The 20080-nt window shown below is 44.4% G+C and overlaps 1 long non-coding RNA gene and 1 pseudogene across 1 annotated transcript; one reads left to right on the top strand and one right to left on the bottom strand.

The window, feature by feature from the left end:
- The first annotated feature begins 215 nt into the window (after window positions 1-215).
- LOC132372239 (large ribosomal subunit protein uL6-like) lies at window positions 216-4061 on the top strand (annotated as a pseudogene).
- A 6608-nt stretch (window positions 4062-10669) lies between these two features.
- LOC132371385 (uncharacterized) lies at window positions 10670-16592 on the bottom strand. The gene is made up of 3 exons (XR_009504840.1): window positions 16484-16592; window positions 12538-12601; window positions 10670-10789 (listed from the first exon to the last, which is right to left on the bottom strand). It is a non-coding gene; the product is annotated as an uncharacterized LOC132371385 (long non-coding RNA).
- Window positions 16593-20080: the final 3488 nt, after the last annotated feature.

Below are 20080 nucleotides of genomic sequence, written 5' to 3'. Positions count from 1 at the left end.
TGCCATCTGCTGTATCCCATGATCTATGATGTCCAAGCTCAGCCCCAGAGAGCCCCCTCCAGGACGCATCCCACAGACCTGCCACGATCTTGGCATGCACAGCAAACCCATAGCCAAATGTGCCCGATCTGAACCCATCTTCAAGGCCCAGACCCTCGCTGGATGTTCCTTTTCTGCTGTTATTTATTTTTAATTTTGTTAATGTGAAATCACATATGTATAGTTTAAAAACAATACTAAAGCCAATCCCCTAGTACTCATAACCCAGGTTAAGAAATATAACATTAGTAAAGCTTTGGGACTTGTGTTAGTTTCCCATGGCTGCTATAACAAATGATCACAAACTGAGTGGCTTAAAACAAGGGAAATTTATTCTCTCACAGCTCTGGGGGCTAGAAGTCTGCAATCGAGGTGTCTGAAGGCTCCTGAGGAAAGTGTTTGCCTTTTCCTAGCTTCTGGTGGCTCCCAGCAATCCTTGGCGTTCCTTGGCTTGTAGCTGCATCACTCCAATCTCTGCTTCCATTGTCACCGGCCTTCTTCCCTCTCCTTTCTCTTATAAAGACACCAGTCATTGGATTAGGACCCACTTTAATCCAGTCAGTATGACCCATCTTAACTTGATTAAGTCTGCAAAGATGCTCTTTCCAAACAAAGTCACATTCACAGGCACTGGGGGTGAGGACTTGAACATATTTTGGGGGGACACAATTCAATGTCCTACAGAGCCCTTGCTGTGTTCCTCCTCCATCATTTTCCTTCCCCAAAGAGGTAACCACTTGGCTGATGTTTGCATTAATCTTTTTTTATTTTTTAACCTTTAAAATAGTTCACCACCTAAATCTGTATACCTAACACAAAAATTGTTGAGTTTTGAAACGCTGGGTTTTAAGCACAAGTCTAGCTGAATAAGGTAAGGGCAGTACTGCCGTTTCTGGATGAAGGTTCCCACGATGAGATGCTCCAAAAAGGGTCTTCAGCTCAGAAAGTGCTCAGAGCCCTGCTGGGGGACAGTGGGTACAGTTTGGAAAACTCAGCACTCACCAGAATTAGGGCACTTGTGTGGACAAGAGACTGGGCCCCTGGCAGGAAGATGGTTGGGTAAGTGGGCTGCATCCTGAGTGCTTGTAAGCTCACACGGGACGGTGGGGAGCCCCTGGGATGGCTCCCGTGACCCCTCCCTCACCTTCACTCCCACTTCCAGAGGGACTGGGGCTGCCTGCTCCTGTACGCTCTAGGGGCTCCATGGCTTTTCGCTGTCCCACCGGCCCCCGGTGACTCCGCCTTTCAGCTCTGCCACTTCACTCTCCTCCTGGGTTTGTGTATTGTCGCTTAAATCCCTCTGCTGTAGTTTGAGTGGAGTTTCATGAGGGAAAAGATGCATGTGTTCAATGTACCGTCTCCACCTTGAGAGCTTTCTCTTGGTCTCACTTTTCTACTGAGCTGTGTTTTAGGATTTCTTCCTTCATTCACTCACTCTGATGTCTGCAAGGCTGGGCTGTCAGGAGGGACCAGCCTCAGCCTTCACAGAGCTGACACTAGTTGGGGAGACAGACAAGGAAATCGGTCGTTATGACGCAGCAGTAGTGCTTAAAATATGGTTCCTGGACCACCTATGCAAGCATCTCCCTGACGTTTGGTCAAAATGCTGAGCCCTGAAGGTCGGGCAGAGGCCCAGGGAGGATAAGACTCCAGACGGGGGAGCAGCTGTCAGCTGTCTGAGGCTGGGTGGAGCCAAGGCTGGGGGAGCCCACCCAGAAAAAGTGTGAGGGGCCACGCACTGGCCAAGGACTGAGTGGGGAGGACGGCAGTACCTGTGGGCTGAGCACAGGGGGAGACCTTAAGGGGGAGACTGAGAAGAAGAGGTGGGAGGACGGCGTGTGTGTTGACGGCTGTCACAAAGGTTTCCAAAAGTCCGTTTTCAAAAGTAGCACAGAAACCAGTCCTGTGTGATCCCCTTATATGAGGTACCTAGGGTCGTCAAATTCAGAGAAAGAGAAGGCAGAATGGTGCTTACCAGGGGCGGAGGGAGGCGGGGCGGCGGGAAGCAGAGTTTAACAAGTATAGACTTTTAGTTTTGCAAAAAGTTCTGAAGACTGGCTGCACAACAATGTGCATATATTCAATACTGCTGGACTGCATACTTAAAAATGGTTAAGATGATAAATGTTATGTTATGTGTTTGTTTTTGTTTTTGTTTTTTACTACAACAAAAAATAATTTAAAAAGAAAAAAAAAAAAAAGTAACACAGAAACCAGGGCCTGTTTCTAACCTTCAAAAGTTCCTTGATTGGGCTTCCCTGGTGGCGCAGTGGATAAGAATCTGCCTACCAATGCAGGGGACACGGGTTCAATCCCTGGTCCGGGAAGATCCCACATGTCGCAGAGCAATTAAGCCCGTGTGCCACAACTACTGAGCCTGCACTCTAGAGCCCACGAGCCACAACTACTGAAGCCCGCACGCCACAACTACTAAAGCCTGCGTGCCTAGAGCCCATGCTCTGCAACGAGAAGCCAGAGAAGCCCGCGCACCGCAACGAAGAGTAGCCCCCGCTCGCTGCAACGAGAGAAAGCCCGCGCGCAGCAACGAAGACCCAACACAGCCAAAAAAGAAAAAAAGAAAAGAAAAAAGTTCCTTGATTCTTTACCCTTTTGTGATCAGGCTGACTCAGCGGACCAGCGTTCCCCAAATAGGGACAAAGCTCCAGCGTCTGCTCATCGCCACTGGGGCGTGAGGGACTTTGTCTCCACCACTTATCCAAGAGCACTCTCGGACACCGCATGCTGGGAGACGCAATCTAAGTAAAAGCTTAAGCCGGAAGCCAGGTCTCAGCATCTCCTCCAACCGTGTTGCCCCCTTCCCGTCCAGCACCCCCAGCTAATCAACCAAAGCTCCGTCTTGTGTGGCGGTTCCTAAAGTTTGCCAGTCAGCAAGAGCTTCTGCTTTGTCTCCAAGGGCTCCAGTGTCCACTTTGGGTCCCGTGGTTTAGCCTCTGGAAATTCAAATGGATTCTGGCTGAATTTTATCACAAGATGGACTCTACACCCTGCCTCCTTGGTGCTCTGAGTAGGCCAGGTCGGGGGCATGATGGGTTATCAGGCTAGTGGGAGGGGAACGTAACTTGAGAGGCCCAGTGGATGTGGGGCCTCGAGATGGGGTCCAGCTACAGGGCCTGGCTCCGGGGAGCAGCACGGAAAGGTCTAGAGCTTCATCCAAGAAGTCACAGACTCTAATATAGTAAAATAATTAGAGCCAACACTTAGCACCAACAATGTGCCGGGCATCCTTCCAAGCCCTTAATATTGATGTGTGTGCACGAACTCAATGAATTCTCCCAGTGAACTTATGAGGTCAGTACTACAGCCGACTTTACTGATGCAGAAACAAGATCACAGGGACGGGGTCTCTCTTTGCTGCATCTGCTGTGAGAATGAAAGCAATCAGGCAGTCGACGGTCCAGAAAATGTAGACATCACTCAGAAGGGATGCACAGGTGTCACGAAGGGCCACACAGGAGGCTGCAGAGGGATTTGAATCACATCAGGGTCAAACTCAGTCTCCTTGGAAGGAAGAAGAAGAGGCTCTGGGTGGACAAATGGTGGGGAAATAGGAAGGAACTGGCTGTGGTTTGCACTGTCGGTTGCCACGTACAGAACGTAATGGAGGGTGTTACCCTGGCTTCCGTTCCAAGATGAGATCTGTGTGCTTCCCCATCACCGCTGTCATTCAAGAGGACAGGTCTCTGGTTGAAATCTGGAATTTCTTGCATGAGAAATAGATCAGCAGCGTTTGAAAGTATTTGAACCAGGTGTTGCTTGTTCAGTGTCTCAAGCCCAGAAAGAGGAGTTAATTCTTAAAGGAAAAGACGTTGAACTTGTATCAAATTCAGGTTGTTACTTTGATCCTGCAAGCCACAACAGTTAGAAGGATACCCGGACACTTCTGGGTGGTATATGGAAAAGTCTCTGAAAAAGGAACAGTTCAGCAGGCTGATGGAGGTCTAAGAGTTGTCTGGCTATGGAAAACAACTAGATGGCGGATCATTCTTAAGACCTATTTCTAATATTTTAAAGATGTAGTAAAGGCCCTCTACTGAAGGATCAAAAGGACGGGGAGGTTAAACTACTTGCCCAAGGTAACCCTGTCAATGCGAGGCAGAGCCAGATCTAAACCCAATCAGGCAGACTCCCGAATTGGCACCCTTATCCACCCTGCAACCTCTCCCCCAGCTGCTGGTCTTCAGGTGGCAGATCAGACAGACAGCCCCTCAGTGGGGAAGCCAGAAGAGTCTAGAGCCTGGCTGGGGTCAGTCATGGTTCCAGATAATCCGATGGTGTAGACAAGGGTTCAGCCAGCCAATGGGTTGGGTTGTGGGCGGAGAGTTCCAACCCCAGAAGGGGCCGGGCTAGAGCCAGGTGGGGAACAGGGCAGGTTGCAGTCCCAGCAAAGGGCACCTGGGCCCCTTTGGCTCTGAGCCATTTCCCTGTTTCTGGGCTGGGGCCCCAATGGGCCAACCTGAGAAGTAAACATACTGTGACAGCAGGGCTATGACACAGACATGTAGAATTTGCTCTGCGGCCCCGAACCTGTCTCATAGCAGCAAACATAGCAACACAGGCAACCTGGTTGGCACCTGGCTTCTGGGCCGAAGAGGGTGACTTAATGACAAGGCCTCATGGGTTGATGGAGATCAAGGAGAAAAGGGAAAACCTGCTGGCGAGAGCACCAGTGGGTTCAGGATGGGGAAGGCAAGCAGCACAGGGCAGGCGTGGGTGGAGTCATCAGCAAGGGCTGCAGCAAAGGCCCCAAAGCTTTGAAAGCCTTCAGGTTTCTGTGAACTATTGGGGCCTACAGATAAGACATTGCTTGAGTCTTGTAAGTGCTGGTCTCACAGCTCCTTTCCCACCGCACCTCAGCTGTTCCTCACCATGCCAAGCACCATGCCTAAGGCCTGGCCTCAGGGTCTTTGTACTCGCCATCCTCAGCCTATAACACTCTTCCCCAGATATCCTCACTCCCCGCAGGCCTGTGCTCCAAGGAGGCTGATCAGGGAGGCCGTCCCTACAAAGAGCACCTCCCTTCCCTGCTCGCCCATCCTTTACCATCCTCTTGCCATGCGGATTGTGTTTTCCAAAGGTGCTGCAGCAATCTCTCCTACGCCACGTGTTCTTTCTCTGGCCCCTTGAATCTGGGGTCCCTGTCACTGCTCTAACCAACAGAATACGGCAAAAGTGACGCTGACCCAGTCCCAGGCACTTCACTGCTCCGGCAGCCTCTGCTTCCTGCTTCGTGGAACACTTACTCTTGGAGTGCTCCTTCCAGAGCCAAGCTGCCAGGCTGAGAAGCTTGTGGGGAGGCCACAAGCAGATGTGCCCGTCAGCAGCCTGCTGAGCTCCTAGCCAGAGGTCAACATCCACGGCAGCCAAACGAGTGAGGCACCTCGATGTCCGACCCAGCCGGTCCTTCGGATGACTCGAGGCCCGGCCGGCATCTGGCTGCACCACTTGTGAGACCCCCAGCAAGACCCACCCTGATGGGCCCGGTCCACCAGAGAACCATGAGAGAGAATACAAAATTGTTGTTTTAGGCCACGGAGTTTCAGGGCTGTTTTTTCCACAGCAGTAGTCATCTGGAGGATTTACCCTGCTTAACTAGTTTTCACAGCACCTATGACTGCCTGATAGTATACAAGCTATTTGTTTATTGTCTTTTTCTCCCTCTTGTTTTTGTTTACTACTGTACTCTTAACACTTGAGAGCAGTGCCTGGCACGTAGTAGGAGCTCAATAAATATTCTCTAAGTAGATGAATGAATCCAAAGACATTTTCCCCCAAGTCACAAAGCAATAATCAATGTGATTCTATCAGTTCTCATCCTGAGCATAGGTTAGGGCATCAGATGTGGTTGTATTTATTCACTCAACAGCCATTTATTGAGCTTCTATTATGTGCTAGGCCCTAGAAATAAATCAGCAAACTAAAGCAAAAATTCCTGCCCTCATTCTAGTGGGGGAGCAGGCAATAATATAAATAAGGAAATTACACCATATATTAGAAGGGGATAAGTTGCAAGGAAGAAAAATAAAGCAGAGAAGAGGGAGAGAGAGTCCTGGGGTCTGGCCGGAATGTTAAGTAAGGTGGCCCGGTGTATTGGTTTGCTAGGGCTGCCACAGCAAAGCACCACAAACTGGGAGGCTTAGACAACAGAAATGTATTGTCTCACAGTCCTGGAGGCTAGAACCCAAATAAGAGAGACAGATTCTCTGCAAGCATTTTGCAGTTTAGAATAATGTAATATGGTTTTAAGTTAATAAAACAAAAACTGAAAAATGGGGCTTCCCTAGTGGCGCAGCGGTTGAGAATCTGCCTGCCAATGCAGGGCACACGGGTTCGAGCCCTGGTCTGGGAAGATCCCACATGCCGCGGAGCAACTAGGCCCGTGAGCCACAACTACTGAGCCTGCGCGTCTGGAGCCTGTGCTCCGCAACAAGAGAGACCGCGATAGTGAGAGGCCCGCGCACCGCGATGAAGAGTGGCCCCCGCTTGCCACAACTAGAGAAAGCCCTCGCACAGAAACGAAGACCCAACACAGCCATAAATAAATAAATTTTAAAAAAAATAAAAAAATAAAAATAAAAAATAAAAAAAAATAAAAAAAAAAAAAACTGAAAAATGAGACAGTACAGTAACAGAATGAGATGAAAAGGGAGGTTGCAGAGCTAAGGAAATAAATTGAAAACCAAAATACTATGATTGTAGATATAATAAATAAATTAGAAAAGAAAAAAATAATCATGGCTGAAAATCAAATTAACAGCATGGAGGAGAGACTTAAGATAAAAGAAGTCGAGGGAAAAGACACAGAGATTGAAGCAATTAGAAAGAATGTGATAGATATAGAAGTCAAAGATGTTCTAACTTAAGGACAATTGATGTCCCTTGTGTACAGATCTCAACAAAAGGAACTTAAAATTATTCAGAGATATAATATAGATTTCTTATAAATTTATAAATATACATTTCTCTGACTTGAATGAAAACTTAAATATGAATATTGAAAAGATCATGTCAGGAAATTTTGTTTTAGTATAACCAACATTGACATACCTGTTTAAGATTCTGAGTGTCAAGATTTAAAGGAAAAAAATTGTTCAGGGAATTCCCTGGTGGTCCAGTGGTTAGGACTCCACGCTCTCACTGCCCAGGGCCAGGGTTCGATCCCTGGTTGGAAAACTAAGACCCCACAAGCCAAGTGGCGCAGCCAAAAAAAAAATTGTTCAAATGTTCTGGTAGAACGGAAAAATAAAAACAGATCACTTTTAAAGGAGGGAAAAAATCAAGCTGGTCTCAGACTCCCCTTACAGCAACATTCAATGCCAAAGGACACAGAGTTGATCTAAAAAGATCTGAGAGGAAAAAGTGTGACCTAAGAATGTCACATTCAATCAAACTGACATACAAGCAACAGGCAGACACTCTCAAACATGAAATAATTCAGAAACTATAGTCACTTCTTAAAAAAAAAAAGTATTGATGATAAAATCTAGCCAAGAGATGAGTCAAAATAAAGAATTCTAGAATAGGGACATCACATAGTGGAATAGATGGTAGGCACTGAATCCACTTAAAGAGAGAAACAGGACTAAAGGAAAAACAGTATAAGCAAAAACTGGGAGTGAGGAGAGGGGAAAAGGAAGGCAACGAAACAGTATTAATCACTTGATCTCTTATTGTTTGGAGTAAATCAATTCTATTTAAAACTGAAATGTGATTTCAAAAACTAGTGAATTCTGGGCTTCCCTGGTGGCGCAGTGGTTAAGAATCTGCCTGCCAATGCAGGGGACACGGGTTTAAGCCCCAGTCCGGGAAGATCCCACATGCCGCGGAGCAACTGGGCCCGTGGGCCACAACTGCTGAGCCTGCGCTCTAGAGTCTGTGAGCCACAACTACTGAGCCCAGGTGCCACAGCTACTGAAGCCCACACACCTAGAGCCCGTGCTCCACAACAAGAGAAGCCACCGCAATGAGAAGCCCACGAGCCGCAACAAAGAGTAGCCCCCGCTCACAACTAGAGAAAGCCCGTGTGCAGCAATGAAGACCCAATGCAGCCAAAAATAAATAAATAAAATAAATAAATTTTTTTAAAAAAACCAAGAAACTAGTGAATTCAACCTCTAATGGTTATCATAATTCATAATTTTTTTTAGGCTTAGAAGATTATTTTAGGAATTAACATCTCTTGCGGTGAAGAAACATTTATCTTAAGTTGAGCAATTTCTTCTGTTTTACTTTCTTCTTTAAATTCAAACAAAATTAAATAGACTTTCGATTTAAACCAGTATATATGGTAGAGTGCACTAGCTTCCTAATTCTTCAGCTCTCCCTTCATCCATGCCCTTTCCCTGTAACTTTAGAGTTCTTCTCAGCAGAGGCTGGATATTTTTACCTGCCCTAGTGATGTCTGGGTTGGCCATGTGTATCAGTCAGGTTCCAATCAGAGAAGCACACCTGGCATGAGTGGAGGAGGGGCGCGAATGTTTTCCTGTGCCAGATAACAAATATTCTAGGCTTCAGGAGCCACGTAGTTTCTGTCACACCTACGCAACCTGGTCATTAAGCAGCCATAGATAATATGCAAATGAACAGGTGTGTCTGTGTTCCAATTAAACTTTATTTACAAAAACAGGTGGCAGGCTGGATTGGACCCATGAGCCGTACGTAGTTTGCCAGATGCTGGGTTAATATGTAAGGAATTTACAGTGGAATGAGACCTTACATTTGGGGAAGTGAAGGTCCAGGAGGGAAGCTGGAAGATCATAGGTACGTCACCTATCAGTCAATCTGAAACCCAAGCACATCCAACCACCAAAAGGGAAGTGCAAAGGGAAAGTTCATGGGGACATCAATGGGGCAAGCCATGGCTCTGAGTGGCTGCTGCTTCTCTGAGTCTGCTGCCCAGTGACTAGTGGTGGACCTGAGGCCACTACTGGTCAACGGGATCAACAGTTGGGAAGAAGAGCTGAAAGAGGGGGGGAAGAGTCGAGGACAAGGCAGAACCGACCAGCACCTCTCTGTGTCTGTCATTGCATCTATCTGACCACGGTGACCTTCAGAGAGTAATGTCTGGTGCTTCATTCCTGCCTTTCAAACCTCATGTAAATTCCTCTTTGGGCCAGCTCTACAGGTACAGGGATTCTGGGAAATGTACTTCCAATTGAGCCTATTTGACACAATACAAACCACCACAGTCCACCCCTTGTCAACTCCACATCCATACATACTTCTTGGAATCACATTTAACCTCCAAATAAACACAATAGCAAAATCATGCATTCACGTAACGTGATACAATGATCTTTTATATAACCAAAACACATTAGCCCTCTTTCCAAAAGAGAGTACAAAGCACCTAGTCTCTTTACCCATCTTTGGGTGATGTTCATTCCTCTTCTAACTCATTCCCTCTTTGAGATCCTGTAACTTGAATACTTAAATATAAAGTTGCCTTATTAGCACATTTCACTTAGATGGTAAGGGAATAAGACAGAGGGAAAAAAGGAAATAAAAAAACTAGATATTCAAATACATTCACATTAAAGTAAGAAGAAATACTTATAACTACTACAGTCCTCATTTGTGTAACTTGTCACATGATGTAGCTGGTATTTAAAACTTCCTTCTCCTCTACCAATTCAGTATCCCCTTGGTCTTCAGCAAGAATCTCAGCTGGTTCTTGCCTGACAAGGTGACCCAAACCTTCATTACTGAAGGTACTGTGACATCAATAATCTTACCTGAATTGCACTGTAATTTTCCATGAACTTTAATCACTAGACACAGTAGTTCTAAGAGGCGCCCCTGGGATCTTCTGCTTCCCAGACCTCCTCCTCCTTACCCACATTGTGAAGTGGCCATTCCACAATTCTATCAAGCCAGCTCCTTCCAGATAATGGGGAATACGCTAAGACCAATGAATTCCATGAGTAGGAGCCAATTGTCTCACTTCATTTGCAGTGAAATGAAATTTCTGGTCAGAGCTGTTGCTGCGTGGAATAACTTAATGGTGGATAAGGCCCTCTGTAAGTCCACAGATGGTAGTTTTGGCAGAAGCATTGTGGGCAGGAAAGGCATATCTATAACCAGAGTAAGCGTTCTAATAAGAACAATACTCTGCCCCTTCCTTGGTGGAAGTGGCCCAATGTAACCAATCTGTCACCAGGTAACTATCTGATTACCCTGGAGAATAGTGTCATATCAGGGCCTCTGTATTGGTCTCTGATGCTGGCAGACTGGGCACTTGGCTGTGGCTACAGCCAGATCAGCCTTGGTGAGTGGAAGTCCATGTTGCCGACCTATGCATAAACTTTATCCCTGACATTGGGCAGTGGCTGGAGTGGCTGGGGAAGGAAGCTGACTGACATCCACAGAATGACATTCTGTCCACCTGATTATTAAAATCCTCCTCTGCTGAGACCACCCTTTCATTTTCATTCAGAGAAACCTATTTGCCTACCTGTTCTCCAGACCTCCTTGTCATCAATTTTCCAATCATGGTTCTTCCAAGTCCCTGACCATCCAGCCAAACCAGTAGCCACAGCCCATGAATCGATGTAAACCCATACCTCTAGCCATTGCTCCTTCCAGGCAAAACAAACAACCAGATGAACTGCTCAAGTTCTGCCCACTGAGAAGATTTTCCTCCATCACCGTCCTCCAGATCTCTCCACAGTGGGATTGCAGTGCTGCATCTGTCTACTACTCGTGGCAAGGTTATCAGTGAGGGTGTTTTCGCCTGCAAGGAACACAATATCCAACTAAAAGTGGCTTATACGATAAGGGACACATTCCAAGAACAACATCCAGGGGCAGAAAATGCAATGTGGTAAAACTCTTTTTAAGAGTAAGTAAAACTGTCTCCAAAGCAGGGCCTCTTCCCTGAGCATATACCACTTGGAGAGCAAATTCAAAAACAAAACTGGGTCTCAGCAAGAAAGAAGGTAGGAGGACTGTGAATGGATATGAACCGTGAACAGGGTCTGCTCCAGAAAGGTTAGCTCCTGTTCTATCTGGCTGGTTTGTTGTTTTTTCCTTTGTACTTGTCTATAAGGCTTGAAGTTCTTGTTTTATTATGGTAAAAACACATGACATAAAATTGATCACTTTAACAACTTTTAAGTGTATGGTTCAGTAGTATTTATGCACATTGTTGTATAGTAAATCTCTAGAACATTTTCATCTCTCAAAAATGAAATTCTATACCCATTGAACAACTCCCTTTTCCCCCCTCCCCTGGAAACCACCCTTCTACTTTGAGTTGGACTACTTTGGATACCTCATATAAGTGGAATCATACGGTATTTGTCCTTTTGTGTCTGGCTTATTTCACTTAGCATAATGTCCTTAAGGTTCGTCCACCTTGGAGTATATGGCAGGATTTCCTTCTTTTTTAAGGCTGAATAATATTCCATTGTGTGTTTTTTTTTGTGTGTGTGTGTGTGTGTGTGCGCACGCACGCGTGTGTGTATCGATCACATTTTCTTTACCCATTCATGCACCAATGGACGTTTAGGTTGCTTCCACCTCTTGGCTATGGTGAAAAACACTTGGGAATACAAATATCCCTTTGAGATCATGTTTTCAATTATGTTGGATATATGCCCAAAAGTGGTATTTCTGGATCATATGATAATTCTATTTTCAATTTTTTGAGGCAACTCTATACTGTTTTCCATGGTGGCTACACCATTTTACATTCCTACTAACAGTGCACCAGGTTTCCAATTTCTCCATATCCTCACCAACACTTGGGGAGTTTTTTGGTTTGTTTGTTTGGTTTGTTTGTTTTGATTGTGGTCATCCTAATGGTCATGAGGTGATACCCATTGTGGTTTGATTCGCATTCCCCTGATGATTAATGATGTTGAACATCTTTTCATGTGCTTGTTGGTTATTTTCATGTCTTCTTTGGAGAAATGTCTATTCAAGTCCTTTGCCCATTTGTTAATCAGGTTTTTTGGTGGGAGTTGTAGGAGTTCTTTATGTATTCTGGATATTAATCCCTTATCAGATATATAGTTTGCAAATATTCTCTCCCTTTCTGTATGTTTCCTTTTCACCCTGTTGATTATTTCCTTTGGACTTGAAGTTTTTATAATTGAATATATCATCTTAAGGGAAGACTAAGAAGCTGTCACAGATCAAAGGGGACTACAGAGACAGGACAACGAAATATTATGCTCTGTCTTGATTGGGTTCTAGAACAGGAAAAAGACATTAGTGGAAAAACTGGTGAAATCCTAATAAAATCTATATTTGAGTTAATAGTAGTATATCAATGTTAACCTCTTAGTTTTGACAAATGCACCATGGTTATATAAGACATTAACATTAGGGGAAGCTGGATGAAGAGTATATGAGAACTCTCTGTATTATCCTTGCAAATTTTCTGTAAATCTAAAACTACCCCCCCCAAATATGTATATATTTATATAAAATTATAAGTCATTATCTAAAATAAAATAAGATGGGATAAGCACTTACCCTTAAGGTTGATAAGAAGATTAAATGAGCTGGTGTCAGTAAAGCATTCACACAGGGCACATAGCTAAAAGGTCAATAAATGCAGGTTATTATAATAGTTGTTACATTACCTCTAAATTCTCTTCTACCTCTTGGATTCTGTGAACACTGCTACTTGGTGGCAGTGTACATACACACAACTTCAGTTTGGGGAAAAAGTTGCAACACAGTTCCACTTGCTGGTTTCCTACTAAATATAACATATAGCAGTTCTGTTTCACCCACTCCATTTTCTTCTTTTAAGACCACGAGAAAAAAAAAAAAAAAAAAAGACCACGAGAAAGATTGCCAGACTAACACACAAGTTATGAGAATATGAAAAGCTCTTTGAAAAAAACTTTAGAAGATTCTACCCATCCTTTTCATCTTCTGCAGGCATTATCCCTCTACCCCAGCCCCCTTTTCTTTTTCTTCCTTTCTTCCTTTCTTTCTTCCTTTCTCTCCTCCGTCCATCCGTCCCTCCCTCCCTCCCTTTCTTTCTTTCTGTCTTTTATTTTCAAACTCCTTAGAGCTGGAGGGCAATGTCTTCCTTTCCCAAAGAAAAGCTCTCTAAACCTGCAGTTCCCAGTCTTTTTAATGTCACAGATCAAGTTAACTTTTTAAAAAAGGGAAAGGGATGCGGGTAATTTACAGTTTTCAATTTGTTATTTAACTTATAAGGGAGTTTTTGTTTTCAAATCACTGTCACTATCACCAACATTTCATTAAAATGCCAGCAAAGGAAAGGGCAGTTTAACATCCAAAATGTAAGAGCGGCAGAATCTCAAAATAAAGTGTCCTTCCAAAAAATCATAGTTGCCAGCTTACTCTGTTATGTCAAAAAATTTTAAATAACAGAATATCCTAAAAAGAGTCAAACACAAAGAAACACCAACATAAAATGTTATCTTAAGATACTACACTGCATTTTCATTTTTAGATTGTGAACACTGCATACAAGTAAAAGAGGATATATAATGTGTATATACTATACAGTTTAAAGAGTAATAATAAAATACACAGCCATGAACCCACCACTAGTAGAAAATACAGAATATTCCTTAACACTTTGGAAGGCCCTGGGTGGCCCCCCATTCCTCTCCTGTTTCCAGAGAATACCACCTCCTTAGTACTTAGCAATCGTTTCTTATCTTTTCTTTATATTTTACTACCTACATCTCTATCCCTGAACAAGGCATTGATTAGTTTTACCTGGCTTTACTGCTTCTATGAAAGGAATCATATTGTGTGTGACTTGCTTTTTTTCCACTCAAAATCATGGTTTTTCTTGATATAAGTTTGACGTTTGGGCATCTATATCCTGCAGAGTTTTACAGAGGAGCTGGGAAGTCCAATTCACTTCCACGGCGGTCACGGCTGACAATCCAGTTTCGCCCGTGCACGTGGACAGAGACGGAGCCAGGCTCCCAACACCCTCAGCGTGCTCTTTGGGGTAAGCCGGGGTCTTCTATGGGCCAGACAGGCCAGGGTCCCTAATGTGGGCTGCAGGGGCTGGACATCGGCTGGTCACTTTACTCTAGTGGCACAACTCTAGGTTCTGATCACCACCCAGCACTCAGAAAATCCTTCGTAAAGGTGCTGAGAGCAGGCAAATTTCACAGCCCACCCAAGTATGGGCTGATCTTGGAAACCACGCTCTGTCTGTTAATAACCTACTAGGTTAACATCCCTGTACCCCATCTCCTTCACCGCAGGTAAGGAGAGGCCCAGGAAACTTTCCCCAGCCCTCTGGATCTCTCTAAGAAAAGATCCTGAAGATACCAGCCCCTAGTAATGCAAACTCTCATGCCCTACACAAGACCAAAAGAGTCAAAATTTTGCATCTTAATAAAATATCCAGGTGACTTGTATGCACATTCAAGTTTGAGAAGCACTGGCCTAGATCCTTCATTGTGTGTGTGTGTTTTTAAGTGAACATTTTTATTGAAGTACAACACACATAAAAGAGTGCTAAGTCTGGGAAAAGAATCTGAAAAAGAATAGATATATGTACATGTATAACTGAATCACTTTGCTGTATACCTGAAACAAACACAACATTGTAAATCAACTATACTCCAATATGAAATAAAAATTTAAAAAAAAATAGGTGAGGGAGATTAAGAGGCACAAACTTCCAGGTGCAAAATAAATGAGTCGTGGGTATGAAATGTACAGGGTGGGGAATACAGTCCATAACTTTGTAATATATTTGTATGGTGACTGATAGTAACTAGACTTATCATGGTGATCATTTTGAAACGTATAGAAATATTGAATCACTATGTTGTGTAACAGGAGCTAACATAGTGTTGTAGGTCAACTGTACTTCAAAAACAAACAAACAGGGCTTCCCTGGTGGCGCAGTGGTTGAGAATCTGCCTGCCAATGCAGGGGACACGGGTTCGAGCCCTGGTCTGGGAAGATCCCACATGCCGCTGAGCAACAAGGCCCGTGAGCCACAACTACTGAGCCTGCACGTCTGGAGCCTGTGCTCCGCAACAAGAGAGGCCGCGATAATGAGAGGCCAGCACACCGCGATGAAGAGTGGCTCCCACTTGCCGCAACCAGAGAAAGCCCTCGCACAGAAACGAAGACCCAACACGGCCATAAATAAATAAATAAATAAATTAAATAAACCCAAAGTTTTAAAAAAAAAAAAAAGTAAGCTGAAATATTGAAAACAAACAAACAAACAAACAAACTCATAGAAAAAGAGATCAGATTTGTGGTTACCAGTGGCAGGGGATGGGGGGAGGGGGGATTGGATAAAGGCAGTCAAAAGGTACAAAATTTCAGTTATGAGATAAATAAAAATTAGGGATGAAATGTACAACATGATAAATATAATTAACACTGCTGTATGTTATATTTGAAAGTTGTTAAGAGTGTAAATCCTAAGAGTTCTCATCACATGGAAAAAATTTTTTTCTATTTCTTTAATTTTGTATCCATATGAGATGACGGATGGTCACTAAACTTATTGTGAAATCATTTCATGATGTGTGTCAGTCAAATCACTATGCTGTACACAAACTTCTACTTGTTGTATGTCAATTATATCTCAACAAAACTGGAGGAAAAAAAATGCTAAGTCATAGGAGTATCATTTGATGAACTATCTATCACAAAGTGAATCCACTGGTGTACCCAGCACCCAGGTCAAGAAACAACGTTGCCAGCACCCTAGAAGCCCTCTTTCCCACATACCCTCCATAACCAAACCCCCGCTCACTAAAGGTAACCAGAACTCCAGTTACTAATAGCATAGGTTAGTATGGTCCATATTTGTTCTCCATATAAGTGGAATCATCTTGTATGTATTCTTTTGTGTCTGGCTTCTTTTGTTCAACATTATGTTTGCGAGATTCTAAATCCTTCACTAGGAACCCCAGCTTTCCACTGTGTACTTACACATTGTATACTGGTGGCTCTCCAGGTTCCTGCATCTCTCATCTCCAGAAAACTGTCATAATGTGAAATAAAACCCCTTTATTCAAATAAATATTTATTGAGCATCCAGACTATGCCAGGGATTGTGTTAGGGGCTGAACCCCAAAGTGTGTTTCCAAACTGAGACTTCTGTTTCAATGAGGCATCTTGCCTGAGTAGTTGGGGGGGATGTGGAAGATTCACACTGGTATGTGACTTCAAACTTTGAAAGAAATTTATTACCTACCCTAAAAAACACCCCAAACTACAGCTTAGCACACAGTTACCAAGTAGCAGTGGGGCTTCTCACTTAGGTCTTTTGAACGCATCATAAAATCTAGGTCCCATACGTTTCTGGCCCAGTTATTTCTATTTTTCTTCAAATGTGATTTGGCTAATATTGGAATTCTCCCAGCTAAAAGTTCTAACTCTTTCAAAAAACTTTTGGCATTCGTGCTTCGGGGCCTTCAGAAATAAATTATGCGCAGATACTCACCCCTGGTTTCCCTGGGGACATTTGTGGTTCTTAAATCCTCTTTTCTATTTAGTTCACCCCAAGCATTGCTATAAGACCAACAGTCAGTCACCTTCTGTCTGGGCATCAGTTTTCTCATCTGCAAAAAGAAGGAAGTGTACTACATCAGAGGTGTTTAATCGAAATCCGTGGATTTGCTAGGGAATCCACTAATCCCTGGAAATGACATGGAAGACGGTGAATGGTTGTGTTTTTGGTGGAAGAGAGTCTGGAATACAACAACTGCCCCCGCACCAAATTAAACACCATCACGTGGTCCCCAAGAACCACTTTAGCACTTAATATTCTGCAGTCATGTGGCTCCTTGTGTCAATAGAAGGGCTTGATTTTTGCTTAGTGTCTGGCTCCAGCTGAATCTTAAAAAGAAAAGATGGCCTTGCTTTTTAGCTTCTGTAGATTTTTCTGCCTTAACAGAAAGGATACTGTAAAATTGCAGGGCCACGCAATAGCATCTCTCTCTGATCTCTACAGGTGAGATAACATCAAGGGTCCGTTCCTTTAAAATAGCCTGGGCCCGAATTGAGTCCCTTTTTTAATATGACCTCAGTCTGGGTCCTATTGTATGTAGCTGGCTCGTTTCCTAAACACTGTTATCTACTGTAACCCTCGGAACCCACTGGTGGGTCTGGCTCTCATAACCAAATAGATGTGAACACACCAAGATACTCTGATCAGTTCAACAACCCCATTTTCTGTACCCAGAGAAAGGGCTCTGCAGCAGCCCAGCATGGAGAAGGGCACCTCGGTTTGCCTGCCCAGGCCGGGGCTGGCCTGTCACCTGAGCAAGGGGGTGCAACAGAACACTTCCTATCTCTCCAAGGCCAGAGCTCATTATTTCACACGTAATAAGATTAGGTTACACGTTCCCTCTGTGTGGCTGGTTCCCCTGGCAGCGCCCTAGCAACAATTTAAGCCCAAAGTTTTCATTACAAACTGCCTCGGTCAGTATAAGGAACAGTCCTGTATTCCTTAGGTGAAGCAAGACACGCGGACTTGTAAACAGTGTTCTCAATCGTTATATTGCTTTCACTGCAGACAAAAGAGGTGATTTCAGAGCTCATCCTCTTCCTACAAATATCCTCTGCTGCTCACAGTTATGTAAAGAAGTAGAGCCACATTTTCAATCCCTGCTGCTGCAAGTGTGGGCCCTGCACCAGAAGCATCAGGCTCACATGGGGGCTCGTTAGAAATGCGGAATTCTTGGCCCTACCCCAGACCTACTGGACCAGAATCGGCATTTTAACCAGCTCTCCAGATGATTCATAATCGTGGGCATATTAAAACTTGAGAAGCACTCCCGAGGAATCACCCAACACTTCACTAATATTATGTCTGTGACCTTCCAGCAAATGATGAATGATCAATAAATGTGAGCTTCCTTCCTTCTCCCTCTTAAAACCCAGAGGACCACCCGGGGTGCTCTGAGGAAGAAGGGGGAGTAAGAAAAAGCCCAGAAGAGGAGAAACTTGAAGAGAGAATGAAAAAGAGGAAAAGCAGGGCTTCCCTGGTGGCACAGTGGTTGAGAATCTGCCTGCCAATGCAGGGGACACGGGTTCGAGCCCTGGTCTGGGAAGATCCCACATGCCGCGGGGCAACTGGGCCCGTGAGACACAACTACTGAGCCTGCGCGTCTGGAGCCTGTGCTCCGCAACAAGAGAGGCCACGATAGTGAGAGGCCCGCGCGCCGCGATGAAGAGTGGCCCCCGCTCGCCGGAACTGGAGAAAGCCCTCACACAGACACAAAGACCCAACACAGCCAAAAAATAAATAAATAAATAAAAATTAAAAAAAAATATATTAATCAGCAAGACTTTAAAAAAAAAAAAAAAAGAGGAAAAGCAAAGAGAGAAGGGGAGATGCGTGGTGTGGCGGGCAGAGTGAGGGCCCAGGGTCTTTGCATTCCCTCCACGGGGGCTCCGTACCTGAAGCTGGCTGATCCCACCTTCATAGCCCTCTCCAGTCACATGCTGCCTCCTGTGTTTACCTGTTTAATAGTTTTAAAAATTGGCTCACTTTTCAACTCTGATTACTTTTGAGAAGAAAGTTCATGTCTTGGGGTTTATGTGCTTGTCATGTTTTTTTCTAATACACATTAAAATAGATTCATGGCTATTAATATTCTGTTAAATGTTGTTTGTAAGCCCTCCAGATGATCCCTAGTGATGTGGGCCACACCTTGGACACCTGCCCCAGGGGAATGATCGTCCCAGTGGTACAGGAGGTCCCTTAGAGCTGGCACAAAGTGTATGAGGTTGGTCCTACATTCTCATGCTTTGAAACTGCACTGCGGGACATGAGGTGTTATTCAGGCTAAAGCAGCAGATCATACTCTTCCAGGGCCACTCATCTAGAACCTGCTAAATTCTTAAGGGTATGGGCAAGAACTTGGGATAAAGCCCACAGAGTAACAAGCAAATGTTCACTCAGTACTCCAGGTAACTCAAGGTAGCCTAGGTTTACTAAACCCTGTCAACTGGGCTCAGAGTACGGATCTGAAATAAGTAAGAAGCCCTCACTGGGCTGTTGCTTGGCCTGAAGGAGGCTGGGAATTTCTGGTCTCCTGTAAGATATCACCACCCCTTTCCTTCACTCTGTCTGCACAGAGTTCTCAGCAATTCATAGAACATGCCCTTCCCTGCGTCCTTTTTTTTTTTTTTTTTAATAGCTTGGCAATTTCTTTAAATTTATTTATTTATTTTTATATTTTATTTTTGGCTGTGTTGGGTCTTCGTGTCTGTGCGAGGGCTTTCTCTAGTTGCGGCAAGCGGGGGCCACTCTTCATCGCGGTGTGCGGGCCTCTCACTATCGCGGCCTCTCTTGTTGCAGAGCACAGGCTCCAGACGCGCAGCCTCAGTAGTTGTGGCACACGGGCCCAGCTGCTCCGCGGCATGTGGGATCCTCCCAGACCAGGGCTCGAACCCGTGTCCCCTGCATTGGCAGGCAGATTCTCAACCACTGCGCCACCAGGGAAGCCCCTTCCCTGCCTCTTTTGATAAGAGGGAGATGCAAAACAAGCCAAAGAAATGACAATGTGAACACACTGAGGTGCTTCTTGTTAAAAGAAATATAGAGAAACCAAAAATACCAATAGAAAACAATAAATAACCAAGAGGTCAGAAACACACACTAGAAGAGAAGGTAGCAATCATTTTAATGTGAGCGTTAACGGCGGTTTTCAGGAATTTAACAGGTATACATACGTCGAGGTGACAGTATCTTTTCCACCTCCACTGAGAACATGACATAAAAGGAATAGACTCAAATCATAGCAAGAGTGCAAAGCAACTTTGACTTGTTGGGGCTATTAGACTCTGATCCAAACTAACAAAGGAAATAATGGGCTCGCCTTGGAAGATCTTTTTTAAAGGATAGTTAAAAAAATATTCCCCTGGTTCTATTGTGGGTTAGGCGAGCTTCTGACTGGACGTCAGGGGTGAGTCTATGGCTCCTTTCAATCCAGTTATAAAAAGCTCCTAGGACCTCAGTCCCAGGCCCTTCTAGTGGTACAATTAATTCTATCGCATTAAATATTGCTTGTGATAAGTGAACCATCAGTGG

Source organism: Balaenoptera ricei, chromosome 9 (genome assembly GCF_028023285.1).
Source record: "Balaenoptera ricei isolate mBalRic1 chromosome 9, mBalRic1.hap2, whole genome shotgun sequence".
NCBI lineage: Eukaryota > Metazoa > Chordata > Mammalia > Artiodactyla > Balaenopteridae > Balaenoptera > Balaenoptera ricei.
The sequence above is the reverse complement of the archived record's forward strand: the minus strand, read 5'-3'. Positions and strand labels throughout refer to the sequence as shown.